This window comes from Alexandromys fortis, unplaced genomic scaffold, assembly GCF_014885135.2.
Source record: "Alexandromys fortis isolate MF-2015 unplaced genomic scaffold, M_Fortis_MF-2015_v1.1 scaffold_9, whole genome shotgun sequence".
NCBI classification, from domain to species: domain Eukaryota; kingdom Metazoa; phylum Chordata; class Mammalia; order Rodentia; family Cricetidae; genus Alexandromys; species Alexandromys fortis.
The window spans coordinates 15,548,059-15,557,930 of NW_026067892.1; the positions used below are offsets into that span (position 1 = coordinate 15,548,059).

The window sequence follows — 9,872 nt, forward strand, 5'->3', positions numbered from 1 at the left end:
ACATTTCATCTGTATGACATTATCCTCTGCCTTACATTAACTTCACGATTTATTCAAAAGATCCAAGATACATGTTATTGCAGCACTATGGTACTAGAAGAAATGTCAAAACAGCTGTCTACGTCCACCTGGAAGTACAATGAAACACTGTAATCAAAATAATAATAATAATAATAATAATAATATAATCAAGTGACTAATATATAAACATATCTCATATTTGTTCCTAGGAAAAGATCCATAAAAAATAAAAGTGAGGAATGTTTTCCGATTATAAATACAAAAAATTTACATATAAAATGTATAAATACATGTATGTATGTTTATATTATATATATTCTCTAAGCAATCTTATTTTTAAAATATTTATTATTTTACGTGTATGTGTGTTTTTGAGTATATGCACATACATCACATGCATGCATGAGCCCCTGAAGATAAAACAAGGAACTGGATTCTCTGGAACTGGAGTTTCAGGAAGTTTTGAGTCGCCATATGGGTGACAACTCATAAGACAAATTCCGGTCTTATGCAAGAATAGGAAGTGCTTTCAAGGACTGAACTGTCTTTCCAGCCCAATGTAAAATGATCTTGCAAGTAATTTCCTCTGATCTTTGTGTTTTCCACCCATTTGTTGGTGCTATCAACCTTTCTAAGTTTTTGTGCTTTTCGTGAGTTTCCTTAAGTGTCTGACAGAAGTATAAGGAATCACTGGGTACAGATTCATATGATTATCATTCTTCCCCAAAACGTTCATTCTCAAATCTCTTCTTTTTAATGTCGTTTTCATCCTCTGAGGGCCGTTGTGGGTTGGTTTAAAGGAGGGGAACTGACACAGTTTGCTTTGCTTCCTCAGGTGCAGCATACGATGGGCTTTCTTTATTGTTTATTATTATTAATTCATAACTCATCTCTTAGAAACCTGTTCTCTCCTCAGCTGCTGTCTTCACTTGCTGTGGGGTCTCAGCACCTGACATGGAACAGTGGTCAAGCCCACCCCCTGATCCCATCACTCATCCTCAGACTATGTAGCCAAGGTTGCTGGGAACTAATTTAAAGCTCTGTGCCCGAACGTTCTGGGGCTGTGAAAGCAGTGGGATGAAAGCACAAGGAGAGATGCCTCTCTCCATGTGGGTTTCTATAGTAACAGTGAGGTTGCCCTTCCTCAGCTATCACTTGGCCCGAGTTTATTCTTAAAATTGTATTTCCTTCCTCCCTTTTGTTCTTTTTAAAAAAAGAAAAAAGAATCTTCTTTTATATGGAACCACATATTCCTGATTGTTTAATTTTTTCCCTTAAATCTAACTCTTTGTGGATTAATTTTGGATAGCACATCATGCATTTTGATGCCACACATATCTCCATCCCCTCATATCTACCCTCAGCCCATGAAACCTTCTACCCCCAAGATAAAACAACATAAAATTAAAATAAGAAAGAAGGAAATAAAAAGAAAAGAAAAATCTCCCTGTGAAAACTGTAGTATGACACAGTGACTGATAATGTATACCCTTTTATCTATACATCTTACTTGAAAGTGTTCTTTGTAGTGAGTCATTAGTCTGGTTTGAAGACTCTGGTTTCTGCTACACTATTGATACTGGGCCCTCATTGGGGCTCCTCTTGGGCATGCTATGTGAGTAGACCTGTACCGATTTGTATATCCTGTGTCTATCACAAGGTGACTTTCACCTGGCAACTGTCACTTATGCCCCAGTTGTTTTTCCCGAGAAAATAATTATTACAAATCGTACTACGAGAGGCATAGTATTAGTAACCACACTGATAATTGAAATTAAAAGGAGATTTCAGAAGGTAGATGCTTTGTTGCTACTTTGACTGAACCATATCACAGCACATTATGGCAATATATTGTCTGAACTTCAGTGGCTACTCTTATCCCCAAAGTAGTTGGAAAGAGTGATGTGCATAGTATTTTCTTGTACGGTGGGAATCACCAAGTTAGCCTGCCAGTGCACTATTTCATACAGGAAAGAAGACAGCGTACACAGATGAGAGTTCAACAAAGTATGCAGTATTGCTCCTGGAACGCAATGAACAGAAGTATCCTAGGCAAAAGAAAATGTGGATAATTATAGAACATCCTGTTCAGTCTGGCACAATGCGTGATAGTGAATGGAGAAGATCAAGAGGATTACAGAATATTTCCAAACATTGAGTGAGAATCACTTGTGCAGAACTCTAATGCTGAATTCGTTGAGGTTTTATTGACTCAGGAGAAGGGAAAGAAAATATCCTGGCAGAAATAGCAACTAAAACCTTTCTAAGATGCTGACTAGTTTATGGTCACTCGAGATGCCACAAGGACCCAGTCAGAGACATTCATGGAGTGCTGAAAGCCTTTGCATCTATGTGAAATGAAAGGCGCAATGCTTTGTAAAAAATCTGACAAGTTGGCTACATTTTCTCTTTATGCATATATTATCTTTATCTACCAGCATTGGCTTTTCACACAAGTGACAACATAATCTATCGAAGGGAAATGGCTGTTGTCATAAATAAGGCATCTACTTCTCTGGCTAGAATATAATTAGACTTCAATAGATAGTGACACTTTTCTCCTAGAAATAAATCTCTAACAGGAATAATTGAATTAGTCAGAATAGCACAGTATGGGAGCTGTATTGCTGTCAAAAATCTCAGTGATTTTTCTCCTCTTGCACATTTTCTGTTAGGTTTGGTGACTCCAGGAAATATCTTGGGGGTGGCTTAGGAATAAAGGTTTGTAAATGCCTCTTGTTCCTTCAACTCTGCAATGAGGACAGAGGACAGAGGTGAAGAGAATAGTTATAATACTTTTATCTTTTGTCTTCAATTGCTTTAGCTGAGAAATTGCAGTTGAGTCTGAAGCCTGATCACAAATACTGATTGTATGACCTTGCCTAGAGTCACAGAGGTAGAAAATAAGTAAAAGGCAGCACGGGAAATATTTAGTAAGAATTAATAGCTCTGCAAAACTCTCTATGATGGGCCTGGAGAGAGCTCTCCGTAAAGAGAACTTGCTGTACTTCTAGAGGACTTGGGTTCAACTCTCGGGACCTACATGATGGCTCACAATCAGCTATCCCTCCAGTCCCAAGAGTTCATCTTGTGGTCTCTATGGTCACCTGGCATATATATTGTGCACACATAACAAAGTATTAGTTTACAAAATATTCAGACTATTTCATGGAAATGTCAGAGGTTGTATGTCATGTGGGCACTAAAATTTAACAAACTAATGTAAGTATCAATTAAATCTATTTAAGAACCTGGAGTGAAGCTGTAGCTTAGTATTAGAGCACTAGCCTGTTCAAGGACCAAGGTTATGTTTCAAGGGTTATAAATTAATTAATCAATTAATTAACAGTTACCTAAAAATCAGCCCATACATAAGGAAGATGAATATGTATAATGAGAGCATTAACCTTGAACATGGAAAAGAACACTATAGTGTATCAGAAGAAAGACTTTTGCTTTCATTTAATACTAGAGATGAATTTAATTTTATGCTTCCTCTTTCACTGAGTGCAACCCTCACTTTCAGGCATATTTTATATATAGATAACAAATAGACCACATTAAAAATGTGGAGGAGTCTTGCTAGAAAAAGTTGGAATAGGCTAAAATTCCATAAAAGGATACCAACATTTTCAAATATCCAAGAAATCTTAGCTGAGCAAAGAGGATTATAGTAGAATCAATAATTTGTATTATTTTAAGAGGTAATTAATGGTGTGAGAAAGAAAATTGCAGTCTGGGGGACAATAGTTTGCTTAAACACATCTACAATGGGATCACACGCCCTTTCCATTAAAAGGGGAAAGGGAGATCACCCAATCAGGAAACAGAAAAGACGAGAACACACCCTTCATGAAGGAGAGTAATTGGAAGACTAAAAGCTTAGTTATTAATTGTTAAAGACATACAGAATCAGGATCACAATATAACACTATCACATACCCAACAGAATGTTTAAGGTGAAAAAGGTATACCCAACTCACCTTCAATACAGAGAGATCAATGGAGCACACCTGCTTGGCTGTTGGAAATATAAAGTGATAAAAATTCATATCTGATAAAATTGAACACATTCAGAAATACTGACATAGGTTTCTTTTCTTTGGCAGGAGAATAATGTCCATATATTTATGAATAGATCTATACTACTGTCTTGTGCAATGCTATTCATAAAAGGTAGACCAAATATCACATGCAGGACAGAGAAAAAAATAAGCCACTATTTGAGGGAGATTTGATAGTAAACCATTTTGGTTCTGTAGGTCATGTGGTCTCTGCCACAATTACTCGGTTATGACTTTGTAGTGCAAAAGCAAGCCTAGAAAATCTTTGACTAAGTTTGCATTGCTGTATTTCAATATAGTCTGGTTGAAGCAACAGGTGACTTATTGTGCTTGGTCAAGGAGTTCCTTTCCCTTCCTTGTGGCATAAATAAATGCTGCATATTCAGTGGATAAAGGCTACAAAGAGACTGTAACTACATGATCAACATGGCTGAATCTCCTCAAAAAAATTTAAAAAAAAACAGACATGAAATTGTCTGATTCCATAAATTAAATGGCCATCTGTCATCTGTAGTACTGTAATTCAGAAAGATGTTTTCCCCTGGTGAGTGCGTGCGTGTGTGTGTGTGTGTGTGTGTGTGTGTGTGTGAGAGAGAGAAAGAGAGAGAGGGGGAGAGAGAGAGAGGGAGAGAGAGAGAGAGAGAGAGAGAGAGAGAGAAAATTTCAGCATATAGAGTAGCTACAACATTCAGTAGCTACAATCTATATAGGAAGTCTAAACAGAAAGTTCAGAATGAGTGAGTGTTCTGAATAACTAATGCTGTTCTCTTTAAACTAGCTTCTGGCTAGAAAGATATTTTACCTTGTGAAAATTCATCAAACGATTCATGAAGTATTTCTGATCAGTACATATAGCTCTGTTCCACGGGGAAAGGATGGTCTTAAGAAAATGGATGGCTCATACCCTTTAATCAAGTACCAGCAGGCATTCAGGTTTCCCATATGCTAATTTAAATTTATTTCATTATGGTAGAAAAATGAAAGAAGATTAAATTACCTTTAAAATGAAACCATAAAACCAGGCCCTGTCAAAAGTTTTCAAGTCATAGTCAATTATATGAGAATGTAGAAAATCTAAGGCATGATAGTTTAAATAATACATTGGAAGACATATTATGATAATATTAAACTTATAAACAAAGATCTGAGTTCTAATTAGACAAATAACTCATGGGAAGTTGTAGGTTCTGACATTCATTAAATGAACATATAAAATATCAGAGGCCCCAGGTAGTGAATGAGCTTTTAGCACCATGACCTACTATCCTGGCCTTGTTTCACCCATCCATATTGCTCTTTCTAGTACTGCTTGGCTCAATTCAAGCCCAGTTCTCCCCATCTCCTTACATCTGCTCATGGTCATGTGCAAGTGTCTTTGTCAGTATATTCACAAGGACTTGTCAGTGATGGGATTGCACAAGATCACTGGCCAGTCTAGAGTCAAGGTTGGCCTGAATACCCAATTCAATCACAGATTCTAACTATATTTTGTGCACCAAGTACAATGCAACATAGGAGATGTTTGCCTTTACCATGGAAGATTATGACATGTTGGAAGTGTGTTTCGAGAGCAAAGGAGCAGGGCAGATAGCTGACCAACTCATAACTCTAGACATGAAGCATGGAGTATAGACAAAGAATTATGAAGAGGTGTCAAAGCTGAGAAATTCAAACCATTGGAGTTGTGATGTCTAAAGAACCTTTGAGAAATAATCAGTGATGGTTTTATCTACATGGAGAAGTGGAAGAGGAGATGTGTGACACCAATGAACACATGACCTGTACTTTAGTATGTTCTGTCTCATAGGACTAGACAGTTAGTAGGTCTTCTACCTGTGTCCCTTTTTCAGGTCCAAAAATTTGATAGACTAATGAGGCTCAGTCTTCCGTCCCTTTGTATCTCAGTCAGCAGAACATTTATGGGGCATTCCTGGCTTAGCCCAAGGCCATCTTACCAATGGTACCATCAGAACACAGTTAAGTTTTCTCACCCGTACTGAGTTTTCTGGTGTGAGAGAACAGCAGGCACCATCTACTCCCAACAAGTCAGTGAGGACTTCCTTTTAGCGTAGTAGGATTTGGACTGGTTTTGAAGCAAGATGGTTACAGTCATCTATAAAAAATAAACAAACAGACAAACACAGAGGTTACCTCGGTCATGACACAGCCAGCATTTTCCTTGGGTTTCCTCATGTGATCTATTTGAGCTGCTTGCTCTCTTTCTCCCACTTGCTTGTCACCTTGGTCTTTCTCTATGGTTCTTCTCCCAAGATTTCTATGACTGTGGTCAGCTTGGCTCATACTTTTTGTTCTCTTCACATTTTCTTATAAAAACATCCAGAATTTTCTCTTGGCCCTTAGACCAGTAATTCTAAACTTTCCTAATGCCCCGCCTTTTGATACCGTTCCTCATGTTGTGGCAACCTCCAATCATAAAATTATGTTGTTGGTACTTCATGACTGTATCTATTATAAATGCAATGTAACTATCTGATATGCAGGATATCTGATCCACAATCCCTCTGGGGGACAATTTAAAGCACCAACAACCTCGTGGAATTAGGAGAATTCATTCCCAATATAAAATTTACTAAAAATATATTTTAAAATAAGATATGGTGGGGTGGTGAATTGGCTGAGTGGGTGAAGTCGCAGAAATATGAGACAATTACATGACTGCTCAAAATTTTAAAATAAAGACTAAATTTTATGATTGCTAGGTTGAAAAAATCAAATTCTCTTTTAAGATTGAGAACAAACTTTACAGGATTATCTACCAAGATCACTATATCCACAAAAAGTTGTAAAGAATAGTCCAGAACTGGACTTTTTGTGGATATAGTGAGCTTGGCAGATAATCCTGCAAAGTTTGTTTTAAAAAGACTTTTAAAGAAGACAAAGGGCCTAGAGACAGGAGAGATGGTCCAGCAGTAAGAGAACTGGCTGCTCTTCAATATGACTTCCTTTCAGTTTCCAGACCCACATGGTAATGAAGGATTGTTTATAACTCCACTCCTGAGGGGTCTGCTCTTTTATTCTGGCCTCCATGGGTACCAGGCAAGCTTGTGATACACAAGCAAACATGAAGGCAAAAACTCAGGAATATAAAACAATTTAAAAAAGAAATAGTACTGAAATAAAGAGTAATTATTTTTGAAGCCATTTATTCATCCCGCTCTTCTTTGAAAGTCTTTCAGTCTTCTATAATCACAGTGCATCTTCTTTATACCATAAAAAGGGACTGTTGAGGTAGGGGTGTAGCTACTTTGCCAGAGTGTTACTTCCCATGCTGGAAGCCCTGGCCTGCATTCCTTCCCCATCCCCAGTCACAGTCCATAATTGTAGCACTTGGGAGTTGGAGACATGGGGTCAGCAGTTCATGGTAATTCTTTTCAACTCAGTGACTTTAAGAGGCCAACATAGGATATATAAAATCTTGTCTCAATACAAACAGCAGTAGATAATTTTCTCCTTTTCTTATTTTAAATATGCTTTTCATTTAAATACTGTATGTCACAGGTCATATCATATAGAAGAGTTCAACATACAAATGTTTAATCAAACTATCTGCACAGGACAAGGGATGGAAGTCAAACCCACCATCTTTACCCTTAAATTCCAAGGGAGATGGTGGGTGTAACTCCCATCAAACTTTAAGCAAATGGCCTGATAACAATGACACTAAAGTCATTCTAATTGTTGTAGAAATATATCCTCAAATACAGAATTTCTCTTTCGTGTGAATCTCAAACTGTGATTTAATTGGTCATAAAATTTGCTAAGAAATACATTCTGAAAAGTGTACTTTTTCCTGTTATTATATAAGCTTCCAGAGCCATTACCATGATAGCTAACATTAGGTGGCACTGTTTTCCTTTTGGTATAAGCCCAGAAACAAAACTCAGAGTGAAAGAACTGTACTTGTGTTTTCTTAGTCCACAATAGCTCCTACAGAGTTTGTAGGAAGGTATTGTAATTAAAACGACAGATGCCTTCGAAATGTACTGGCCACTAAAACTTACCTGCTGGGCGTTCCCTTCATGAGACCATTCCAGAGGAGGTTCTTGCAGGTTGGAGTTGCAATGACTGAACTTCACATTTCACTTTGATGCACTCACTGTGGTGTTATACAGTTTAAAAGGACTTGTTTTGTGTTTCACGATTATTCTCCTGGAGAAGGGAAAGCATAGATGAAATGTAACTTCATTATTAGGACATCAATTATATTCACATTTGATATCATTCAATATTGTATTTGAAATCACAGCTTTCACTTTAATTCATTGTTTTTGCAAACATTTCGTTGAGTTTACAGATTGTATATATTATATTTACAAAATTGACATGCTTATTTTCTGGCATATTAAGAATTAGTTGGTAGCCAATGATGTCACTAACCAGCTAACCACAGAGTAAAACACAAAGCTATTTTTTTCTTTTATCACATTTTTATTATTTGTTACTTATATAATACTTATTTTACTTATTTTTATTATATATATTATATAATGTTTTAGGAAAATCTACCCTTACTTCACTCCCTTCCAATTTTTTCCCTATTTGCCCCCGATATTCCCTCCCAAAACCATGTGCCCTTTTGAGAACTCCCTAAGTCCCCTTGGTGTTGCCTGTATGTGCATGCTTGTAGAACACTCTCCTGGAGCATGGACGACTGCTCAATGGCTTCATTGCTGAAGAAAAGTGTATGTTCCTCTCCCAGCAACCAGAAGTTGCCCACCCATAGCTTCTTACCAAGAGATGTGACCTCAGGACTCCTGTTCTGTCTAGGCTGAAATTTTATGTTGCACAGAGTCACAGTTGTTGTGGGTTTATATGTGTAACTGCCTATTGTGTCTCCCAAAGACGTTTACTGTTCGCCACCTACTATCTCTTCCTTTTATATTATTTTAGACTTTTCTTCTGTGATGATCTCTTTCTGAGATTTTAGGAAAGGGGTTCCCTTTAGGGCTGTTCACTCTGCAGTCTTATATTTTCCACACACTGATTGGTTGTGAAGTCTCTGTGTTAATCATCATCTGTTGCCAAAAGAAGCTTCTCTGATTAGGAATGAGAGATGCACTAATATGTGAGTATAAATATAAGTATTTATGAAACAGATTGATACTATGTACATTTTGCAGAATATTAGATTATAGGTTGTCCTCTATGGCCTATGACATACCTAGTTAAGAATTTTTAGCCACATTAATAGTGCCAGGGATGAGTTCTGTCTTATAAAGAGGGCCGTAAATCCAATTAGGAAAGTAGTTGATTACTCTCAAAATTTCAGCCACTATTGCATGCTAAGCATATCTTATCAACTCAAGCACTGTTTTATATTTGGTGGTTGAAATGATTTTCCTGTATTTTTTTTTGTCTTTTATAACTAGTCTCTATCTAATATCTTCTTGTTAGCACACAGACCCTCAAAGGCTTTTCAGATTTTAGAATATAATTTTTATATACTTTGATGGTTCTCTGACATGGACCAGTAACCTGACTTCTAAGTATATTTTCTTTGTGTTCTATGTAATAGGATTACTTCCAATCTTGTATTACAAACCCCAGATTACTTTAATAGCCAAGTCATTTGAAATAGCAACAAGAGCAAAGAGACCAATAGGAAAGTTGGGTCATGATGAACATCCATGTAAAATCTGTCGACAGAACACAAACAGAATTGACGAATACAGCAAGATCATACATTATGACAGTCGGTGTCATCCCAGGAATACAGGGTTTTCAACATACACAAATCAACAAATGTAATGGGACATGTAAGCAGGC

General features: G+C 37.0%; 1 pseudogene; it reads left to right on the forward strand.

Moving 5' to 3' along the window:
• Window positions 1–5,338: 5,338 nt before the first annotated feature.
• On the forward strand, window positions 5,339–5,957 carry LOC126500369 (transmembrane emp24 domain-containing protein 10-like; annotated as a pseudogene).
• Window positions 5,958–9,872: the final 3,915 nt, after the last annotated feature.